Raw genomic sequence first — 23,493 nt, 5'->3', positions numbered from 1 at the left:
TTTTTGTTCACTTCAACAATAACAATAAAACCCCCTAAAGGAAAAAAGGTACCTTCTGTGTGTGGAACCTCTATGCTGGACCCCTGAGATAGACAAAAAGGAATATTTCCCAAAGAGTCTCTCTTTTTATGGGAGAAGAGATCGCAAAAGATGAGAGGTTAGTGCAGAAAACGAGCTCTCTCAAATTGCAAGCAGAAGCCCACTTTGAGGAAATCTCTTCCCTTCTCTGGACCTCAGTACCTCATCTGAGGAATGAGGCAAGGTATTTAGATTGGATGACCTCTAGGCTGCTGTGTGTTATTCTTCAATACTTCAAGGATCAGGGATTTATTTGGTGGGACCTTCCTCCCACCAATGCTAATCCCAACCCCTTGTGGACCTAGGGCATGACTTTCAAAAGTTTCTGTACCTGACCTGATTCCTTCCTCTTGCAGCCAACCTATTGGGGAGCCTTTCCCAAACTCAGCATTAAATGGTCTTTGAACACCAAACACAGAGGATCTCACTGAGCCCATACTCAAAGTCTTCCAACTTGGAAGGGTTGGCCAAGCCTTGTGGTCCAAGGTGACCTCCATGTCACAAAGATGCACTGAATAATGAGGACAATAGACTGGATCGCTCCTTTGTTCATTCATGTAACCGCCCATCACTCCATCCACCATCGCTCTCCCCATTCGTCCATCTATCCATTTCTCTGTCAAATCCCCTGCCCACTCCCCCCTATTCATCCATCCACCTACCCATTCATTAAAGTAAGTATTCACAATTCTAAAGCCCTGACTTCATACAGCTTGCAGTCTATCCTACCTACACCACCTCATCTTTATTGTCTAACACATACTGATTGAATTTAAGTTGAGGAGTTGTCAGTTGTCATTGGCGAATGGAATTTCTGCACCAGGGGTTCCCTGAGCTAAGGAAATCACAGATCTGGACTTCCCCACCTTCCAAAAATAAAAGTAACAATGATAATAATAGAGATAATAAATGTCTCTATGCTATTGAAATCCCAGGTCAAATGAAAAAAGAAAGTGACATTTTCTTTACAGGGTTATTTTGAAGAAAATGTTCTGCAATTTTGAAAATGCCATATTAATGTGAGAGGCTATTATTAAAAATTAGAGCTGTTCGACAGCAGGAAGTACTGCTTTGGGTGGAGGAGAAAAGAGGAAACACTCACTTATTAAATGCCTACTGTATGCCAAGCACGGCATTAAACACTGTGCAAATATCTCATGTGATCCTCACAACAATGCTTGGAGGTAAGTGCTGTTATTATCACCATTTGATAGTTGGGGAAATTGAGGCAGATAAAGGCCAAGTGACATGTCCAGGGTCACACAGCTAGTAAGCGTCTGAGACTGGATTTGAACTCAGGTCTCCCTGACTCCAGATCCTGTACTCAATCCATTGTGCTACCTACTTACCTCTAGAATGGGTGGTTAGTGAATTGCTTATTGCTGATGTTTAAACAGAAGCCACCAGATGATCACTTGGTGGGATGCTATAGAGGGGCTCCTTTGTTGGGTGTACATTGGGCTAGGATTTCTCTGGGGTGCCTTCTGGTTCTGGGATGTGTTACTACCAATCCTTTTCCCAGCATCCAACAGCATTAAATTTAGTGACAAATTTCTGGCAGTTCTCTCTCAGCTGACAGTGAAGAAATGTCTGTGTCTGCACTCATGTTGTTCTGAGCCCTGCTCCCTCTGCTATTGGGGGTTCCTTACAGGGGGTCCAGTTTTCCCTGAATCTGACTCCCTCCAAAGTCTGGGTACATGGAATCTTGACATCTTCCTCCCTGCCCTGACCCTGGTGTGATGCCCACGGCCAGCAGCAACTCCATCTCTCCAGCTCTGCTCACTGGTCTGGCTTATGCTTGGGATTTTCCCTGAGCTTCCCAATTAGAGCTAGGCAGCAGATGATGGCTTGAGAGCAGACTATTTAAAAGCTCTAGCGCCGCTATTTAAAAATCCACTAACAAGCGCTGTTAGCGGTATGGGGAGCCGTAACGGAATGGCGCTCTCGCCAGCAACTTGTTCGTTTGAGCTCCGTTCAGAGACAGCTAAACAGACACGGTAACACTTAAACCCAGAGTGATCTGGAGGCTGTTTGAGAACACCACTGGTATTTAATTAGCTTTTACTCACTGTTTTCAAGGCCGGATGAAGGCGGCACCATTTGTATCCCCACATTGCTACTTTCCTCTGCTGTATCTTCCGCTATTTACTCTGACCTTGATTCATAGCTAGAGAAGTCAAATGGCTCCAGAAATGGCAATAACACAGCTGATAAGCCTCTAAGGTAGGGTGGACTTTGAGGGTAACTTTGGGAACACCCAGAGGACACTGGCCAATCACCTTTGTTTCCACTCTCAGTCTCATTAATCCAGGGAATGCATCAGTGATTCTGGCTGGTTCTTTCCAAATGAGTCATGTCATGGGCCAGAGAGGAGGTTACTGCTAGGTGACATTGGCTTCCCCAGGCAGCTTGTCTGTGTTTGGATAGGAAAAGCTCTTTAGAGAAGATGGTTCAGTGATTGTGCCTCAACTGGGAGTGAAAAGGTAATGCATCTGTTTTCTGTAGCTCTTCTCTCCCCAGTTAGCTACAGTCAAATCACAGAATCTCATCATGGGGGATGGGGGGGGGGAATCAGGGGCCACCCAGTCCAACCTATCTCGAGTATGATGATTCCCTTAGAAAACATATCTGACAAGTCATCATCTAGCCTTTGCTGAGAGACCTCTGCTGAAGTGGGAACAGCTCCTTGCTGAGGAAATCCATTCTATTTTGGCCCCATCCTGATTGTTAGAAAGTTTGTAATTATATCAAGGTGAAAGCTTTCCTTTGCAACTTTGCCTGGGGGTGTCATGGGGCATTGGGAAGAATCCTGGGCTTGTCTTCACCACATGTCAGAACTGGAAGCATTCTAAGAATACTAAGCATAGAATGTCAGGACTGGAAGGGACCATAGAACACAGAGCCTAGGATGTCACAGCTGGGGAGGATCTCAGAAATCATTTATTCCAGCCCTTCTCATCCAAACCATATGCCTCCAAACCGGTCTCTGTCTTTGCCTCCAGGCCTTTCCAGAGAGTCCTAATTCAGCCCCAGATTCAGACCTCTCAGATTCTGTCTTCATCCCAGGCCCTTCTACAGTGCTCTGGAGATTTAGAGCAAATAGACCTTGAACTGCCACCTCCTGTCCAGACTTCTCTAGGCAATACCTTCTCTTGCTCCTGCTGGTTATGAGGCGGGCCTCATGGATCTCATAGGAAACTATCTCACTACCTATCATGAGGTAGACCTTGAGGGAGAGCACTGATCTAATTATCTGCCTTTCTCAAGCCTTTCTCAAGGGATCTCTCATTGAGTCCTGGATCGCTCCTGATGACACAGTCTTCCTGGCCACCCTTCCAGCAATGGCCTCACCTTCACTTAATATGGACAACAGATGTTCTTCATCCACTTGGTTTTTACTATGTGGATGGTTAGGCTAAACTATTTTGAGTGATTAGGTACCTACCTCAAGAAGTACCTTCATGACTTACTGTATCTGGCAGAATATAATTTGCAAACAAAGATATCTGGATTACCTCACCATGTATAGGGAATCTCTCTTCAAACCAGAAGTGTGATCGATGGAGTCAGAATTTAGGGCAGATGATTACATTCATTTATTCTTTCTGGATTAAAATATCACTTTGTTAAATCAGCTGAGCAAGAATTGTAATCAAGTTCTACATGTATTAAGCAACTAGGAAGGCATGGAACTCAATTTTGATCATACAAAGATGGATATAAGATTTCAAGACAGGAAATCTGTAAAAATGCTTTGGAAAATTTGAAGAGGGTGGGATTACTTCCACCTGAGTGGATTAGAGAAGACTTCATCAAATATGTAGTTCCTGAGCTGGTAAGGAAGGAGGAGTCTTGAGTGATGGATAAGGTTTGGATGGGGTGGATTACATTCTAGGTATAGTAGTAGTATAAGGAAAAGTATACAAATGAGAGATGACAAGTTAAAGTCAGCACTGGCAAGTTGATCAATGTAACTGGAGTCTCTTACATGCAGAGAAGAAATGGGAGATAAGATTAAACAGGTAGACTGGGCTTGAATATCAGAATGAGAAAGTTTATACTTTATACAGCAATCAGTGAAGACATTCTAAAGACTTTTGACTGGAGGAGTAGTATGATCAGAGTTTTCAGAGCATTAGGAAGATGATTTTGTCAGCTGAGTGGAAGATGGATTGGAGAGGGGAATGACTTGTGTCATGGAGACCAAGTAGGAGGTCAAAGCAATAATTCAGGCTGGAAGAAATGTAGGTCTGAATTAGGGTGGTGCCCATGTGAGACTTGAGAAAGGAATGCAAGGGGCTGGGAAGGCAGAACTGAGAAAACCTGGCATATAATTGAATATGGAGGAGGGGGCAAGGGAAAAGACAAAGATGGCTGAGGCTCACCAGAAGTTCTCACCATGGATTTTTGTTTTAGATTTGACTGTATCAACTCATGAACATTCTAAAAATTAATTCAAGGATTGGAATCTGGATCTTTACAAGAAATATCAGCATACTGATGAAATCACAGATATTTCAAAGTCTTAAAGTTTATAAGTTCTCTCTTTCTCTCTCTCTCTCTCTCTCTCTCTCTCTCTCTCTCTCACACACACACACACACACACACACACACACACACACACACACACACAGAAAGGACTTCAGAAATCATATGGTCCAGCTCTCAATCTTAGACTAGTCATGAAACACTTTGCTGGTATCTACACATGAAACACAGAGCTGGTATTTGTAACTCTCCATTTTGTGACACTTACTCTCTTTCTCTTTCTAAGATCTTTCTCTGTGATCAAACTTGGGCAGGTCCTACCAATCCAGTAAGCCTTTGTGTGTATGCCTGGGCATGGATTGTGCACCATCGAAAGAACAGACCAGCTCTGTTTAGAATGGCACCTTACCACAGGTTTGTTTACTACCTGATCAGTCCATAACAACTCACAAAACCATATTCCAAGAGTGGATTTGCCTTGATGGAATGAATGGGAGAAATCAGTTATACCTGAAAAATGAAGGATCAGATTTTGGATATAATAATGGATGTGGTGATGTCAGTGAAGATGATGGCAGGTGTGGTGTTGGAGATGAAGATGATTATGAAAGTCATGTTGGGAATGTGATGATTCACATGACAATAATACATTCAATTCAACAAGCATTTATGAAGTGCCTATTGCATACAAAGCCCTCTGTTAGGTGCTAAGGCTTCAAAGACAAGGGCAGTCCCTGCCCTCAAAGAGTTAACTGTCTTCTGAGAGATATAGCATCTACAAAGAGAATCAGATTCAAGGTGCTCTGTTATCAGAAAGACAGCACTAAGCCAGCAATGACACGATGACCGACAATCTCCACTTTCCATCTAAAGTTTTGCTTGAACGTGACGTCACCTGATGAGCCTCCCCCACTTCCCCACTTCTTAGCTTCCTTTGGTAATGGTCTTCCCCTATTAGACTGCAAGCTCCTTGAGGCCAGGGTCTACTTTTATTTTCTTATTTGAATCCCTAGTGCTTAGCAGAGTGTCTGCCACCACCCCCTCCATCTTCTCCACCACCATTGCTGGTGGCACAGTGGATAGAGTACTGGCATCAGGAAGACTTATATTTTCTGGAGTTCAAATTTAGCCTCAGATGCTAGCTGTGTGACCCTGGGAAAGTCACTTCACCCCATTTGCCTCAGTTTTCTCATCTGTAAAATGAGGGAAATGGCAAACACTTCGATATCTTCACTGAGAAAACTCCAAATACGGTCATGAAGAGTTGGACATGACTTTATAACAACACACTCCTACTGATAATAATTACTAACATTTATATAACACTTACCATGTACCAGATACTGTCCTAAGTCCTTTATAATTATCCTTTATAATTGGATCTTTATAACATCCCTGGGATTTAGGTGCTATTTTTACAGATGAGGAAACTGAGGTAAACAGAAACTAAGTGACTTCCTAAGGTCACAAAGTTTCTGAGGGCAGATTTGAATTCAGGTATTTTTTATATCTGGCCCCATCCCCTGGGCCACCTAGCTCCCCCATAGGAGATGCCTAATAAATGTTTATTGGATTGAATTGAATTGATGATGAAAGGTCACATGCATACACTTTTCACTGTTAAATAAAGAACAATACCCTGAGGACGTTTAGCTTAAATTGAGGGAATGTTGGTGCCGTCTCTAAGGTCACTGGGAGGTGCAGAAAGTAGCTCCAGCCCTGACTTTGATTGACATAACGGGATTAGATCTGGGTGGGCCAGGGCATGGGTGACCATTCATTTTCCAGCCTCAGGAGTTTCTTTAGTATGTCTCATACTCCTTAGGTTGGTGTCACTTCCCTTAATGGAAATCCTCAAGAAGAGAGAGCAACTCTAATGCCCAGTGACCTCTTAATGAATAGTCATTTATTCTACAAGCATCATATATGCACTTCATTTCTTCCTCCCAGGCTTAATTTCGGGAATTGAACTTGGCTCACAGGCCTTGTGGCTACTCACAGTGAAGGATCCGACAACTTTGACTGGAGTCAGCTAAAAGATGAACTGATTTCTTTACTAAATTTCCAAGTCATTTGACTGAGTGATAGTTTGGGTATCCATGAGGGCCCAAAACATTAAATGGTGCCTGGCAGGGACCTAAATAGTAGCTGTTTCTCTTTTGCCAGCAACTTTGAGGGTCTTCCCCTCCCACTTTGATTTTCTTTTTTGGTGGAGGGATTAAAGGGGCCATCTCTGGATTCACTTCTTAAAGAGGCCTATTCACTGAATGGGTGTTGCCTCACTCAAAGTGAGAACCTGAAAAGACCTTAGGTTAAAAGGGCCAAGGTCTCCCATTTCATCCTGGGCCATCTCCAGTCATCCAGATCGATATCTGGCCTCTGGACCCAGATGACTCTAGAAGAGAAAGTGAGGCTGGTGACGTTGCACAGCCCTGCCTCCCTCAAATCAAAGTCAATCACAAGTCATGTCATCTCCCTGATGTCCTGGTCTTCCCAGCCATTGTTACTTTCTGAGCACAGTTTAATGTAAGTAATGTCTGAGCTGCATTGGTGAAGTGAAGTTAACATCACCTAGATTCTCTGTCTTTTGGCAAACTGAGTCTTCCATCCCAGAGATGCTCAAGAGGAGGTTGGCTGACCCCTTGTCAGAGATGAAGAGCAGTATGGGATGGTGGAAAGAAGATTGTCTTTGGAGACACAGGAAGGAGCTCAACTTGGACCTTAGCTCTGCTCTGTGCTCCTTGGGTGACCGTAGGGAAATAACTCAACTTCCTCAGGCCTCAGTTTCCTCCCTGTTGGAATGTGGGGCTTTAACCTTTAAACTCCCTCCCATATATAACCCTATGGCATTCCTATCCCAGGCACACTTGGGCAAATCTGGGTAGGACCAAATGACCTCAGCTCTCTTCTAGCTCCAAGATGCTAAGGCACTTTGGAAGATGGCAAATTCCAACACAAAGAAAACAATTCAGTGAAAGGTTCTGGAGGGAAAGGAAGGCAGAGAATTTTCTGGCGGGATTGGCTAAAACACTGATCTGAGAACTGTTCTAGTCTCTTCTTTGCCATCTGGGAGCTCTGTTGCAATAGCCAAATCTCCCACCCCACCCCTGCCCCACCCTGCCTCTATAGAAACCACTTAGTCTAACCTCATTTTACAGAAAAGGAAGCAGAGGCTCAGAAAGGGGCAGGAACTCAACCAGTCATAGTTCTCCTGCTTCCAAGTCTCTTACTCCTGAGGGGAACATCTAGCTAGCTTTGAATGGGGCCATTTTTTTTGGACCTCACCCTCTAGTAGATTCCTACCTGGAGTGGCTGCCCAGACACCATCGAGCCATCTGCTGCTAGGACCTGAGTGTTACTAATGTGACCATTTTATAGACGAGGAAATAAATGGTGGCTCTTGGAGCCGAGGCAAGGTCATTGGCCCAAAGTCATTCCATGAGTCCGTGACAGAGGAGCTCCAAGCCACATCTGCCTCTCAGTCAAGGTCCTACACCTGGTCTGTGCTTGAGTGGATCTGAGCCTTGTCTGAGGACCTCTCTCCTTGGAGCCTCCCTCCAGCACATCTCAGGACGGGGATGGGTTTTTTGTTTTGTAGCTGTCGTCTTTGCATTCTCATCCATTTCTTGGCAGTGCCAACAAAGATTATTTTTCCCTCTGACTTAGCCATAAGAGCTCATTTATTTTCTTGGGTCATCTGTTTGCTCTCCTGGCTATCAACCCAGATCTGAAGTGTGTGCCCTGGCCCTCTCTCCTCTCTCTTTCTGCCTTTTGGGATTCCTTGGGCCCTGGTGTTAATTAAATTCAATGGATATGAGGACATGGCTGTCTTCAGGCTGCACTCTCCAGTGATTCATGTCCTAGAGTATGACTTCAGAGTATGGATGGGGGAATTTGGTGATGGGAAGAAGAGGGCACCTTTTCCTGTAAAGGCAGAATTACAGAGCCATACGTTGTCAGAGCTGGCAGGGATCTTTGCGATGATCTAGTACAGCCACATTCATTTGACAAAGGAGAAAACTGAGGCACAGAGAATAGAAGTTACTTGCTCAATGTCACACAACTCATTAGACTATCAGCATCTAAAAACTGAAAGAAATATTATTTCTAATTTGTGCATTTGGGAGGCATATTGGTAAGTGTTGGGGTCCTGGGACAAATACCAAAGAGGTTACTAAAATCTTGGAATGTCAGAGCTTAAATATGTCTTGGAAGTCATCTAGACCACCCCCAGACCTGAGCAGGAACCCATTCTACAGCATTCCTGATGTGCCCTCATCCTGCCTCTACAGGTAGACCTTCAATGATAGGGCATCCCCTACCTCCCAAGATAGTCCATTCCATTCTTGGATGGTGCTGATTACTACTAAGCTTTGACTTTCATCAAATCAAAATGTATCTCCACTCAGTCATAATTTAGCTTTTGGTGGCCAAATAGTATAAGCCTTATCACTTTTCCATCTTATTGCCCTCCAAATACTGGAAAACAACAAACATTCCCTCCCCATGTCCCCATGTCCCACCTTCTCCTCTTCTCTGCCCCAACTTCTTTTCTGATTCTGGACTGACTATTGTCTGGTTGCCTTCCCAACTTCTCCGAGTGTGACCCAGTTTTTCAGTGCCATTACTAAAATGCCATTCTTGGAACCTGAGCAATCCTCGTGATGGAGAGGGATGCTTTTCACTTCGTGGTATTATACAACCTTAAAACTCTCTCTCCAAATATTTCAAAACTATTCAGCACTCTCAGATCTTGACATATTCTAGAAAAAGATGAATTACAATGGAATATAGAGTCCTACACTTGGGTTCAAAAAGATCTCTTCCAAATGGTTGGGATTCTGTCTTAGAAAAGCTTTCTGCTGTTCCAAGTGCAACCAACATAGCAGGTCACTCCAAGTAAATTTTTGGTGTATGCACAGGACCATAATAAGTACTGGGGATACAAAGAAGGTTTAAGTTCAAGAAGCTCATATTCCAATGTGGGAAACAGCATGTGAGAATCTAGGTACATATGAGATAATTCAGTATATGTAAAGATAATCTGAAAGGGGAAGGCACAAGCAGCTTGGTCTACATAGAAGACCTCTTGGAAAAGGGAAAATTTACATTGTCTCAAAGAAAACCAGGGGAACTACACAGAGGGGAGGGGCAGAGCATTCCAGACATGGAGAACAGAGTCAAGGCATGGAGATGGGAGATGGAGAGGGAAATGCAGGTAGGGCAGGGTATTTGGATCATAGAGCACATGAAGGGAAATAAGGTATAAGAACACTGCAAAGGCAGAAAGTGGCTCTAATCAACCATTAGAGGGTGGGTTGGAGAGGGGAGAGACTTGAGACAGAGAGAATATTTACAAGTAACTTGGGTGAGAGGCTGAGGGCTTGAACTTGAGTGCTGTTTGTATGAGGGGAGAAAAAAGGGGGTAGACAAGAGATGTTGCATAGGTAGAACCCATGGGACTTGACCACATGTTGGCTATAGGGTTACAAGAAGGAGGAATTAAGGATGATGCCGAAGTTTCAAGCCTTGGTGAGTGGGGGGATGATAGTGCCCTCAATGCACAGTGACAGAAATTTGGAAAGCAGGGTTTGAGGGGGAAAGGTGATGAGTTCCATTTTGGACATGTTGAGTTTGAAATACTTGTGGCTAACTGTTGATTATATGCCTTCTTTCCTTTCTCTAGCACTATTATTATTAGCTTGTCAGTAATGCTAGCTATCTTCAAACTAGGGATATCAGGAAAGTCCTTATTACTGCCTCTTACAAAAGGATGGGCTTCTGTATTATGAGTGGGAGGCAGAGACCAAACACAAGCATGGTTATTCAAAGATTCATCTCAGAAACCTTTGGCTCCACATGTCTCTGTGCTAATCTGTGACAAGGCAGTTAATCGACAAAACCCACAGCAGACATTTCTACAGTACTTCATCGTGACAAGGAACCTCCTACATCTTGCAAAGTATCCACATGCGGGGGAAAGATTTTTGACCCTGGAAATCAGTGGTGAGGACCTGGATTCAAATCCTGTTTGACTGCTATCCGCTATGTGACCTGAGGCAGTTCTCTCAACCTCCTTGCACTCCTTTCCTCTTCCATAAAACAGGCACGTTCACAGTTGCTATCTTACAGGGTTGTGAGAGGGTGAGCCCTTTGATGCCTTCAAATGGAGGTATTGTTTAGATGGCATTCAGTGCCTACTCACTTGAGCCTCATACTCTCTGGACCTCCTTTTCACCCTAAATTCCATTCCAATTCAGGCCCAGCATTTCTGAAGTCCCTTCCTGCTTCACATGCTCTAGGAGGCAGACAAAGAGAAGACTGTCATCCTGATCTTCCATATGAAAAGACCGAATCTTCAAAAAATGGGGGAATGGCTCCAGATCACATTTCTAGGAGATCTTGTCTCTGAAGCAGGCCTCTAACCCAGCCCGAAGTCCGCTCTGATGCTCAGTACCTGCAGGACCTTGGGCTAATGATTTAACCTCCTTGGCTCTCAGTTTTTTCTTCTGTAATATGAGATGGTTAGATTAGAAGGCTTTTGAGGTCCCTTCTTATTCCAAATCTCAGATCCTCTGATCTCCAGTCTTCAAATTCAGTGGGCTACTCACTGTACCGCCCTGCCTCTCCTTTCAATGTAGGGACAAATCTAGTGATTCACCTCCAGAAGAGCTGATTTTTTTTTCTTGAGCCAATGGAAGAGATTTGCTCGTTTTCTCCCCAGCCCTTTGTGGCCAGTGACAATTGCCTGTAAACTGGCTGATCTTAACTGAACTAGGCATACAGAGGAAGAGGACTATGCTTTCCCATTGTGGAGCCATTCATTACCATAACCTCATTCGCTTCATGCTAACTTATGGACAATATCTTTATCGAGGGAGAAAAAAATGAAACATCCTGCCTTGGCCATAAGAAAACTGGAAAGGTAGAAGGGGGCCTGGTCACAAAGAGCTCTACCCCATCTCCCATCTTGAGGCCACACTGAGAGGACTTTGCTGTTGGGGTTGACAAGTGTGTTTGAGGTAGGAAAATTTCACTGGAGGAAAAGATCAGTTGTATAAAAGTTGGAAAATGTGACTGCACAATTCCGATGATAACTGCCAAATGGAGCCTGCTCTCCACCTTAGTTGGGATGGTGAGATCAGTACAATAAAACCAAGGCATCTCTTTCCCTCTCTTTTCTCACAGCTGGCTCTTTGACTTCCAGAGTTCCGTTTTTAAGCTCTCTGCAGGTTGGGAGAGGCTGCATTCTTTCCCTCACTGGCCTTGGGATGAAAGAGATCTTTCTAGGATTTTCATCTGAGGTGGATATTCTGGGATATTTATCTTTCTCATGAGGAAATGTGTAGAGTGATAATAGGTTAGGAGGAGATCTCAGGCCAAAAGTCTTCCTTTGGAACAACAGTTGAAAACATATTTTTTCCTCGTCCTGATTGCTATCAAATAATCTACAAGTCCCTAGCTTATGAATATGTGTTTAATATACCTTAATCCTTTTAACTCAGATGTTCTTAATGTAGGGGACACGAACTTTTAAAAAACATATTTTATTAACTGTTTAAAACATTGATTTTCTTTGTAATTCTATGTATTTTATTTTATACATTTAAAATATTATTCTTAAAAGGGATCCATAGGCTTCACCAAACTGCCCAACTGACCCCCTCCCCCATCACACAGTTAAAAAAAGCCTTCTTAGTAATCCTATTTCAGTCTGGTCTGGGAGGGCATAGCTGTTGTCAGTGATATCTACACCACCCCCTTTCTTCCCCCAGATACACTTAACTAAAACTTTGAAAAGAGGAGGAATGGGAAAAGTAGTGATCACATATCGCAATGGCATGTAATGAGATATGGCATCAGATAGATGCCAAGTGTAAAAGTCCTAAATAAGAGGGGGCCAGAAGAGTGAAAGTGATGATCACAGTGGGAAGAATTTCTTTCTGCATTTGGTCTGCCCTTGTGTTTACTTTCCTGGCTACATGATTGATGGACCAACCTAGATTGGACTGCCCATGATTGATGGACTAGAAGCAGTTGGAAATCCTTCCTAATGACAGGACACTTGAACTCAGTACTTTTTCAACATTTCTACTCTGGATAATAGAAATACATAACCATCAAAATGAGCTTGGATGCCTAGCACAAGATCTCTTGTTGAACAGGACCAACATAATGACCATCCCTATTCCTGGTGGTTAAATTCATATTTCTTAGGCTGAAAGTGTTTCCTTTTGGCATTCTAAGATTCAGATTTCTTTCACTTGAAAATAAATTCTAGCTGGCAAAATGGGACCTAGCATGTAAGCCCAGGAGATAGTAAGCTTCTTGAGGGCAAGTGCTTTTTTTTATCCCCATATCTCCAGTGCTGACACATCATTGGGGCTTGTTAATAATGAAAGCTGTTGTACTTGCTGAGCTGGTTCTGACGACCAGCTGTGGAGTTAGGACCACTGCTGATCCTGCCTGTGAAAGGTAAATTTTCCCCTGACTAGAGGAAGCTGGAAATCACTCTCTTCAATACAAAACAAAGCACTTGTGTGAGAGACCTGGCCAGACACAGCAGCACATTTTTTTTTTTTTCTGCGTCCTTTCATTTAGTCTGGTTTCACTGAGACAGAAAAGCAGTGCAGTTCCCATCCTGACCATCCTGGCAGAGGGGCCATGGGATAATCACATTGTTAGCACAATTTCTCGAGTGTATTTGTCTAATAATGGTAACAATAACAATAAATACGATTAAGTCAAAGCAATTCTCCAGTGCATAATGGCCCATTTCCCCTTCATTTTCTAGATTAGAAGAAAAGAAGAACGCCAGCATGATTTCCATCAAGCGCTGCTGGCTTTGACCAGCTGTCAGCCTCTAAAGTGAGTGTGTTTTTTGACCCCAGTAAAGGTTGCAGAACCAAGCCTAAAATTGATTCCTCATCCCCTGTTAGAAACTAAGAGGCAACATTAGCTGCAGGCATTAAAATGAAGGCACTTAAGGGCTTAGGATGGCTCAGTAAAGCAGATGTGTTAATGAGGACTAATTAGCCATAGTGAGGAAGAAAAAACCCTACACATTTTTTAAAAGCCAGGAAATGGCTGCAATTCCTCCTCCTCTCCCTCCTGCAAGACAGGACAATGTGAATGTTTCAAGGTGCCTATATACAGGTTTCTGTCTACAAAGTCTGAGCTTTGGGTGCAGTTGATTATATGATAATAAACCTTAAGCTAGAAGGGGCTGGGAGGTCATCTAGGCCAGCCTGCCCATTTTACAGACGAGGCAACTGAGGCCCGGATAGATTAACTATCTTAGTCGAGTTTGTGAGCAGAGATGGCATTACCGTCTAGGTCCTCTGATTCTGAGACATTGTAGAGAGACGCGTTATGTCTAGGATGAGAAGGACATCCTAGACGTAGGACTGTCCAATGACCTGGTCAGCCAAAATCTGGAGAAATCTGTCTAGTCTAGTTGAACTTGTGTGAACTCCTCAAAGGCCCCAACTGCCTCTTCTGGCATAGCGCCCCAAGCAGACTTGGAGCTTACTGAACGCTCACTTGATTCTGGATGCTGCACTTGAGATAAACATTTTGTGACCTGTCTTGTTTATTTCATTTTTCCAGTAGCGAATATTTTAACAAATCCATCTTTCTCTCCTACTACTTCCCTAAATGGAGCAAATCAGAGAAAAGCAGAATAAAACAAAACTCCCCAAAGGTCCCAATATAGAACTATGCTGTCTAGAAAAGTAAATCTCCGCATTGTTCATGTCCAGATATGTATGTCTACTCATTTAAAGTTAATCCTTTCTCTGTCAGTCAAGTGAAGTCATCTTCATTCTCTTGTTTTTTTATTCTACCATCTTTCATAGTTGTTTATTATCCCTTTACTGTTATCACTGTAGAAATACTTCTCCTAATTCTGCTCACTTTTCTTTGCATCAGTTCATTAAGGTCTTCCAAGTTGCTCTAAAATTGTCCATTTCATAACTTCTTACAATTCAATAATATTCCATTACCTTCATATAACCAATTAATTTAGCCGTTCTCTAAGATGAGAACATCCCCTTAGTTTCCAATTTATAATTATTTCATTTTATCCTCACAGTAACAGTGAGGGATAGGTGCTATTATTTCTATTTTACAGGTGAAGAAACTGAGGCAGAAATAGGTTGAGTCACACAGCTACTAAGTGTCTGAGGTAGGATTTGAACCCAGGTCTCCCATGTTACAAGTCCTACACTCTGTCCACTCCACCAGTTGCTATAAGTATTTTGGTACATAAAAATCCTTTTTCTCTTTCTTGGGGTAGGAGTCTGATGGTGACAAACTTGGATCAAAGGATATATGAATAACTGGCCCAATTTCCAGCCCCACCAACAGTACACTTGGGCACCTTCTTTCCCACATTCTAATGTTTGGCATTTTCCTCTTTTGTCATCTTTGCCCATCTCTCAAAGCTGTTTCAATGTGTATTTCTCTAAATACTAGCCTTTTAGATTTTTTTTTTATCTGATTATTGACAGCTTGTAGTACTTCTTCCAGAAACTAGCCAGTTTAATCATTGTGGAATAGCTCTTAGTCTTACATATTCGAATCAGTTCCTCTAATACCTTCAGAGTGATACCTTTATTGGAAAAGCATGTTGCAGAGATTTTCCAGTTATGTTTCCTTCTTTACTTTTACTACATTAGATTTGTTTGTGCAGGTTAAATAGTTAGATATAGATTTGTTAAACATGTTCTAAGTGCTGGGCACTATCCAAGCACAGAGAATACAACTACAAGCAATATGAAAAGAAAGATTTTGCCCTTAAGGAACTTAGATTCTAAAGAGGGAAAATAACAAGTAAAAGGGGGCTGAAAAGCCTGGGTACAGAAACCATGAGGGGCAAGTGCCAACCAAAGCGGAAACCTGAGAGAGGAGTGAGCATGGTCAGCTTGGACACTCCCTCAGGTGGAGCTTCTAGGGAGCAACCCACCAATCAGAAACTGGGTCTTAGGGTGCAGGAACCTTTCAGGGTGAGAAGATGGAAGTGGAGAAGTCTGGAGAGTTGGGAGCCAAGCCCAAGAGGGGAATGAGTGTGCCTGACATGGGAGCTTCCTCCAAAATGCAACAACTCACCAGAAAGGGCTTCCTCCAGGTCGGAAGAGCTCAGGGACACAGGTTCAGTCTGGAGATTGAGGAGCAGAGCTAGAGTGAGGAGACAAGGCTGAGTTGGAGCACGGCGGGAAGAAAACGGGCTGCTGGAAGGCAGGGCATTCAAAGATTCATGAAGGAATGAAAGAAGTGCAACCCAGAGAAGACTAACAAAGCAGAACGACAGTGGTCTTCAGATATCTGAGGGATGGCTGTGTGAAAAAAACACGTTTGTCTTGCTCACTTCCTGGGCAGGACGAGGGTCAATTGGATGAAGTCGTGGAGAACAAGAAGCAGTGACTCAGTATATGGCCTCAGCAGAAATAGCAACAGCAAAGACAACAAACACCATCAGCAGCACAACTCTCCCTGGCAGCTGGAGCCATCTGGTGCAGAATGAGCTGCTTAGGTCCTTCCTTGAGGTCTTCAGGCACAGAACGGATATCCACTTGTCTGCCCGGATGGTGATGGCATTCTGGCTCCTCTGGGCATTGGACCATTGGGCTCCTGAAGCCCCTTTCAGCTCTGAGAGCCTTCCCTTTCCTTCTGCCCAAGTCTTGCTGTGGGTGGCAGAAGGTAAGGGGCTGACTCCCCTTCTGGTGACTGGCATGAAGATAGGCAGATGGGGTGAGGCTGGGATCGTAGGGACACTTTTTAGCCCTCTGAAATCAGAGCAGCATGCCATGCGATTGTTAGGTTGCATCCAAAGGTTATCGATGACCGTAGCTGGTGTCAGTTGAGGAAGTTTGGCCTAGAGCAGGTAGAACAGGGATCAAGTGGGTTGTGAAGTGAAGTGGAAGGTTTTGAACTCAGGTCGTTTGGACTCCAAGCCCAATACTTAATCCACCATGCACCCTAGGCACCTGACTTTAGCTATTGCCTAGTTCAGCCCCCTTGTGTTAAGGAGGTGGAATCAGAGGCTCAAGATGGGAAGGGACTTGCCCATTCTCACAAAACTAGTGAATCTCACATAAATACTGAAGAAGCTGGGTCTTGAAGTACCAATCCAGGATGCTATCTACCCCACAAGGTTCCCCGCCCACCCCGAGGGAGTTTAACTTTTGTACACTGCTATTTTCAAGCACTATTTCCAATTAACGATAAAAGAACCAAGCAGACGTCACATCAGATCACTTTTGGAAGTGAGTCAGCACTCTAGGATGTGCCTTCTGCTGGGAAGTCACTGCTTATAAATTAGCAAACTTGATCTGTGATATCTAAAAAAAGAAAGTTCATTAATTGAAGAGTCAAACTGAAAATCCCTGTCAAATTTGCTCCTGGAATATTCTGGAAGGTGTGTTCAAGGGTAGAAAACCTCAAAGGAGTAGGGAGAGAGGAGAAGAGGATCCTAGAGATAGCCCTGGGACCCCTCTCCACATAGGGGTCTGGGTGTGGCTAAAGATGCTGCCGGGTAGACTGAGAACGATCTATGTCATAAGCAGGGAGAGAACCTGGGCAAAGCAGAGTCATGGGAGCCGAGGAAGGAAAGGTGTCCAGGGGAGTGCTGGTCAACAGTTGGTCTTAGCTCAAGTTGTAAAAAGTCATTTTATTTATTTATAATGTTCCTTATGAATATTGCTTTATTGTCTATAGTACCTTTTTTCCCAAATGCTTTATTAACTTCTGATTTACATAATTCATTTCTGCCAGATTTTGAGTTACAAATTTTCTCCCCGTTTTTCCCCTACTCACCCCCCAAAATAGCAGCCCCACAGGATATCCCCTCCTCCAATCTGCTCTCTCCCATGTTTTCTCCCATACCTCTTTCGACTTTTCCAGTGGATCTCTATGCCCCAGTGACTGTATATCTTATTTCCCAATTACATGTAAAATAGTATTCATAATAACATATATATATATATATATATACATATTTGAATATTTGATTTTAAAACTTTGAATTCCAGATTCATTCCCTTCCTCCTTTGCCACCCACCCTTACTGGGAAGATAAACAGTTCAGTATAGGATGTACATGTGTGGCTAATGCAAAACGATAACATAGTAGATATATTGTAAAACACTGACTATATTTCCCTCCCTCCTATCCCACCTCTCACTTGTTCTATTCTCTACTTTCATCCTGTCCCTTTTCAAAAGTGGGCGCTTCCAACTTTCCTCCCCCCCAGCCTGACCTCCCTTCCATCATCCCTCCTCTCATCCCCTTTCCCCCCTACTCTCCTGTAGGGTGAGATACCCTATTTATTGTGTATTTCATTCTCTCCTCAAGCCAAATTCAATGGGAATAAGTTTGACCCATTCCCTTTTGCCTTCCTATTCTTCCCCTCCATTGTAACCATTTCCCCTTGCCTCTTCTATATGAGATAGTTTTACCCCATTCTGTCTCTCCCCATCTCCTCTCATTATATTCCTCTTTCACCTCTTAATTTCACCTTTTAAGTATCATCCCTTTCTATTAAATTGGACCTGTGCCCTCTATCTATGTATACCTGTAAACATATATACACACATTCACATATTTATTCATATGCCCATATACCTTCATATATATACATACATACATACATACATACATACATACATATATATTTCTATTCCCTTCAACTACTGAGAAAAATTTCACAAGTTACAATTATTGTTTTTCCATGTAGGAATGGTAATAGTTCACTTTTCATCAGTGGCTTATGATTTCTTTTCCCTGTTTACCTTCTCAGGCTTCTCTTGCTTCTTGTATATGAATGTCAAATTTTCTGTTCAACTCTGTTTTTTTTTTTCATCAAGAATGCTTTAAAGTCATTTATTCCACTGAATGACCATATTTTCCCCTAAAACATGATACTCAGTTTTGCTGGGTAGGTGACTCTTGGTTTTAATCCCAGCTCCTCTGCCCTCCGGAATATCATATTCCAAGCCCTTTAATCCCTCAGTGTAGAAGCTGCCAGATCCTGGGTTATCCTGATTGTGTTTCCACAATATTCAAATTGTTTCTTCCTGGCTGCTTGTAATATTTTCTCCTTAATCTGGGGATTCAGGAACCTGGCTATAATATTCCTAGGAGTTTTCTTTTTGGGATCTTTTTCAGGAGGTGATCGGTGGATTCTTTCAACCTCTAGTTTGCCCTCTGGTTCTAAAACATCAGGGCAATTTTCTTTGAGAACTTCCTGGACGATGATTTCTAGGTTCTTACTTTGATCATGGCTTTCAGGTAGTCCAATAATTTTTAAATTATCTCTCTTGGATCTATTTTCCAGGTCAGTGGTTTTTCCCATGAGATATTTCACATTGCCTTCTATTCTTTCATTTGTTTGGATCTGTTTAACAGCATCTTGATTTCTCATAAAGTCATTAGCTTCCATTGCTCCAATCTAATTCTGAAGCCATGATTCTCCTCATTGAGCTTTTGAGATTCTTTTTCCATCTGGCAAATTCAAATTTTTAAGGCATTCTTCTCCTCATTGCCTTTTTGAGCCTCTTTTGCCATTTGAGTTAGTCTGTTTTTTAAAGTGTTATTTTCCTCAGTCAGTCTGTTGACTGTCATTTCATAATTTTCTTGCATTGTTCTCATTTCTCTTCCCAATTTTTCCTCCACTTCTCTTATCTGCTTCTTAAGGTCCTCTACAGCCTGTAACCAGCTCGTATTTTCCTTTGAAGCTTTTGTTGCAGGAGTTCTGACTTCACTGTCTTCCTCCTGTTCCATGCTTTGCTCCTTTTTGTCCCCAAAATAGGAGTCTAATGTTGGAATCTTCTGTCTGCTTTGTTTCCTGTACTTGGTCATGTCGCCTCTCAGTCACTTGACCCCTGGGCTTTTTGCCACAGTAGGACTCTGCCACCAGACGGGAGCTTTTGTCCCAAATGCTGGGGTTTTCTCAGCTGTGGGAGGTATTAGATTGATGCCCTCTCTGAAGCCTCCACACACTCTGGCAAGCTGGTCATGCACCCCAGGACCTCCACCCTAGACTGCAATCTAGATCCAAGCAGGTTAAAGCAAGAGCGATTACCCCTCAGACTGGTGCTTGGTCCCCCTACTCTCTGCAGGCCAGGACCTGAAGCTGCCACATGGTGCTGGCTGGCTGTGCCCAAGCCTCAGTGGCTTCTCGCCCTGGGAGCAAAAGCCACACACTCCCACTTACTGGTCCCAAAGTCCAGACTGCACTGGCCTCTCACTTTGTCCTTAGCATCTATGTGTTGATAAATATGGAAACAGCCACAGCTGCTGCTGATCTGGAGTCCTTCTGGCTGTGCCTGGTCAGGCCTGCCCTGGGGCTAAAGCCTTGTTGTGGGGCTGGGCTTGGCTCCCAGAACGTTGCGCTCTCTGATTCCTGCCAGCCTGCCCAGCAGGGGGTTAGCTTCTCTATGTCATTTTGTAGGTTCTGCAGCTCCAAAGTTTGTTTAGAGTACCCTTTTTACATGGATTGGGGAAGGTGGAAGCAGGAGCAGTGGGGAGGTCCTGCTTCTACTCCGCCATTGTGGCTCTGTTCCCCCCCCCCCCGAAAAATCTAAAAAGTCATTTTAAATGAAATAAAAAGCAATTAGCTAAGACCTAAAAGTCCTGTCATTGGAAGTAGACCCAAGTGCACCTGGGTTCCAAATAACAACAGGCAGGTATAGAACAGAACTAGAAGATGCTGGATCTGAAAAGGACCTGGGTGTGATTCTGCTGCCATGAGGCCACTGATAAACAGAGAGCTCCCAGAAGCATGGACATATGGACTGAAGTACTTTTTGTACTAACAAAGAAGTGAAGCACAGCAGTGGTGCAGCCAATGAGGAAATTGCTGACATTGAGATATGGAGTGGATAAAGCTCCTGACCTGGAGTCAGGAAGACCTATCTTCATGAGTTCAAATCTGGCCTCATGCTTACTGGCTGTGTGACTCGGGACAACTCACTTGACCCTGTTTGCCTCAGTTCCTCACATGTAAAGTGAGCTGGAGAAGGAACTGGCCAACCACTGCAGTAGCTTTGCCAAGAAAACACCAGATGGCGTCACAGATAATCAGACACAAGGAATAACTGAACAACAATGTGATATGTGGACATAATGGTACATTACTGTGCCATCAGACAGAATCAGCATGAGAATGTCAAGATGCCTGGGGAGATGTAGAAAAGTCTTCAGAAGAAAAGAAGCAGGACAAGGAAAGTAAGATCCCACAGGCTCCACCGTACAAATGGCAATCCCGTTAGTAATGGGGCAGTTGGAATGGAGTGCTTGGAACTCATAATGAGTAAGGTTGGTCCAAAGAAGAGATGTGAGAAGGCCCTTCTAATACTTCTTTGCAGAGATGGAGAACTAGGGGTATGGACCACTGAAGATAATGTCAGAATTTTTTGATGCATTTGTTAGTTTTGTTGAACTGTCTTTTAAAATAATTTCTTTATTATAAAAGATGGGCCCCAGTTTCCTTACCTGTGGAATGAGAGGGTTGGATGAGATGACCCTCCAGGCTTAGGTCTCTGGTATTACTACAGACAAACTCTGGAGTTCCATTCCCCACACCCTGTAATACTGAAATTTCCAGAGCAAGGCCACGATCCCATTTCCTCCCCCCCAAATATTCTAAGAGAGCCCCATGAAAGCCTGTGGGTTTCTTCTCATGCTATTAGTTTGAACTTCCACCAGTATTATTTCCCTAATAATAATTGTTAATGTTGTGATTAATTATTTAGTCTGTTGATACCTTCCCAATAACATTTATAACCAATTAATATCAATTAGCTTTGCCAAAGGGATTTTTATTTTTTTAAATTTATTTATTTACTTTTAGTTTACAACATTCACTTCCACAATCCCTTGAGTTCTAAATCTTTTCCCTTTCCCCCTCCCATGGTGGCATTCATTCAGATATAGGTTCTACAAATACCTTCACATTAAACACTGATTAAGTTGTAAAGAAGAATTATAACCAATGGAATGAGCAACGAAAAAGAAGGAACGAGAGAAAACAAAACAAAAAAGAGACCAAGTACTTTGCTTCCATTCGCATTCAGACTGTGCAGTTCTTTCTCTGGATGTGGATGGCTTTTTCCATCAGGAGTTCTTTGGAGTTGTCTTGTAGCCTTGCCTTGCTGAGAGGAGCCCAGTCTATCAGTCAGTCATCACAGACACATTGTGTCTGTAACTGTGTACAATGTTTTCCTGGTTCTGCTCCCCTCACTCAGCATCAGTTTATATAAGTCTCTCCAGGTTATTATGAAGTCTGTCTGCTCCTCATTTCTTATAGCACAACTGTATTCCATTACTTTCATATACCACAACTGGTTCAGCCATTCCCCAATGGATGGGCATCCCCTTGCTTTCCAGTTCTTTGTCACCACAAAAAGAGCTGCTATAAATATTTTTGTACACGTGGGTCCTTTTCCCACTTGTATGTTCTCTTTGGGATAGAGCCCTAAAATGGAATTGCTGGGTCAAAGGTTATGAACTTTTTTATAGCCCTGACAAAGGGATATTTGTTGCAAAGCTATGGTAAAAATGAAAGCCAAACTACCTCCCAAACTAAGGATATCTGTTTGCCTCTATGCACCTCTCAGTCCTTGGGATGAGTAGGCTCAGCCTTGCAATGGGGACTACAAAGCATTTCCATCACTAAGATGGCTTCTGGATGCCACATAGCTAATGGATAAATTCTTCATGAGATTGCAAGACATGGTGCCCAAGCTTCCAGATCAACCTTCTTTTGACCTGGGTTGAGAAGGCCACTCCTCTTACTGGGCCATTCGATGGGTAAAAGACCTAATGTGATTGTAAGTTGCATTAACAGAAGTATGATATCCCCAATGTGGAAAGCTATAGGTCCACTAGACCCTGTTGCCCTGGTCAGGTTATACCCAGGTGTATCAGCAATGCCATATTCACAATGCCTATAGAGATTACAAATATGCTGATATAATTATCCATCACAAAATACATCAGGTTTGCCATTTGGGGAAATAAACTAGAAAATTTATTAAGATACCAAAAGACTGAGTCCCAAAAACAGAAAGTGAAAGCCATCAGAGTTGTTATGACATTGGCACAGGTAGATAAAGTAGAAAGCACCCACATTTTCAAGCCTTTAAAACAGAACAGGCTACCTCAGGCAAAGGTCCTCCTCTCCCCACTCACAGCAACCACCCAGTGTCCTGGAAGAGCGCTCCCAGCAGCTCTGGCCTCTGGCAGTCCTCAGCAGGAGTCCTAACTCAAAAAAAAAAAAAAGGGAACCTCCCCCAATTGCCCACCCCGGGACCTTTGCTTGCGTTTTTTTTTTTTTTTTGCTCTGCTATGTCAGCACGTCCATGGGGCATGGGAGATCTTTAAATCCCATAACCCTTACACCAGGGTACTGTGTTGAGTACTGGGCAACCTGTTTTATTCAGGGGACAGGTAGATGGTGCAGTTGATCGAGCTCTGCACCCGGATTTAGGAAGATCTGAGTTGAAATCGGGTCTCAGACCCTTACTACCTCTGTGACCCTGGGTAAGTCACTTCACCTCTGTCTCATTTTTTCATCTGCAAAATGGGGATAATAACAGCACCTCATTCTCAGAATTGTTGTGAAAATCAGGCTAGGTAATAATTTGTCAAACATTAGCACAGTTTCTAATACATAGTAGGCACTTTCTAAAGGTTAGCTCTTATAATTAGCTATGATGTTGAAAAAGTGCAGCACTGTGAGAATGAGCATGATGGGGAAAGGATTTCAGACCGCTATATGATGCTGGGTTGAAAGAATTGGGACCATTTGTTCCATAGAAAAGAGTCAAGAAGTGAATTCACTGCTTTTACCTGAAGAGATGTCCCTTGGAAGTGAAAATTCTACTGGTTAAGCTTGTCTTCAGAGGAAGGGACCAAGAACAAGCA

The sequence above is a fragment of the Petaurus breviceps genome, unplaced genomic scaffold (genome assembly GCF_028583685.1).
Source record: "Petaurus breviceps papuanus isolate PSGF00001 unplaced genomic scaffold, PetGlider_PUasm1.0 391, whole genome shotgun sequence".
NCBI lineage: Eukaryota > Metazoa > Chordata > Mammalia > Diprotodontia > Petauridae > Petaurus > Petaurus breviceps.
This window is presented reverse-complemented; position numbering follows the sequence as displayed.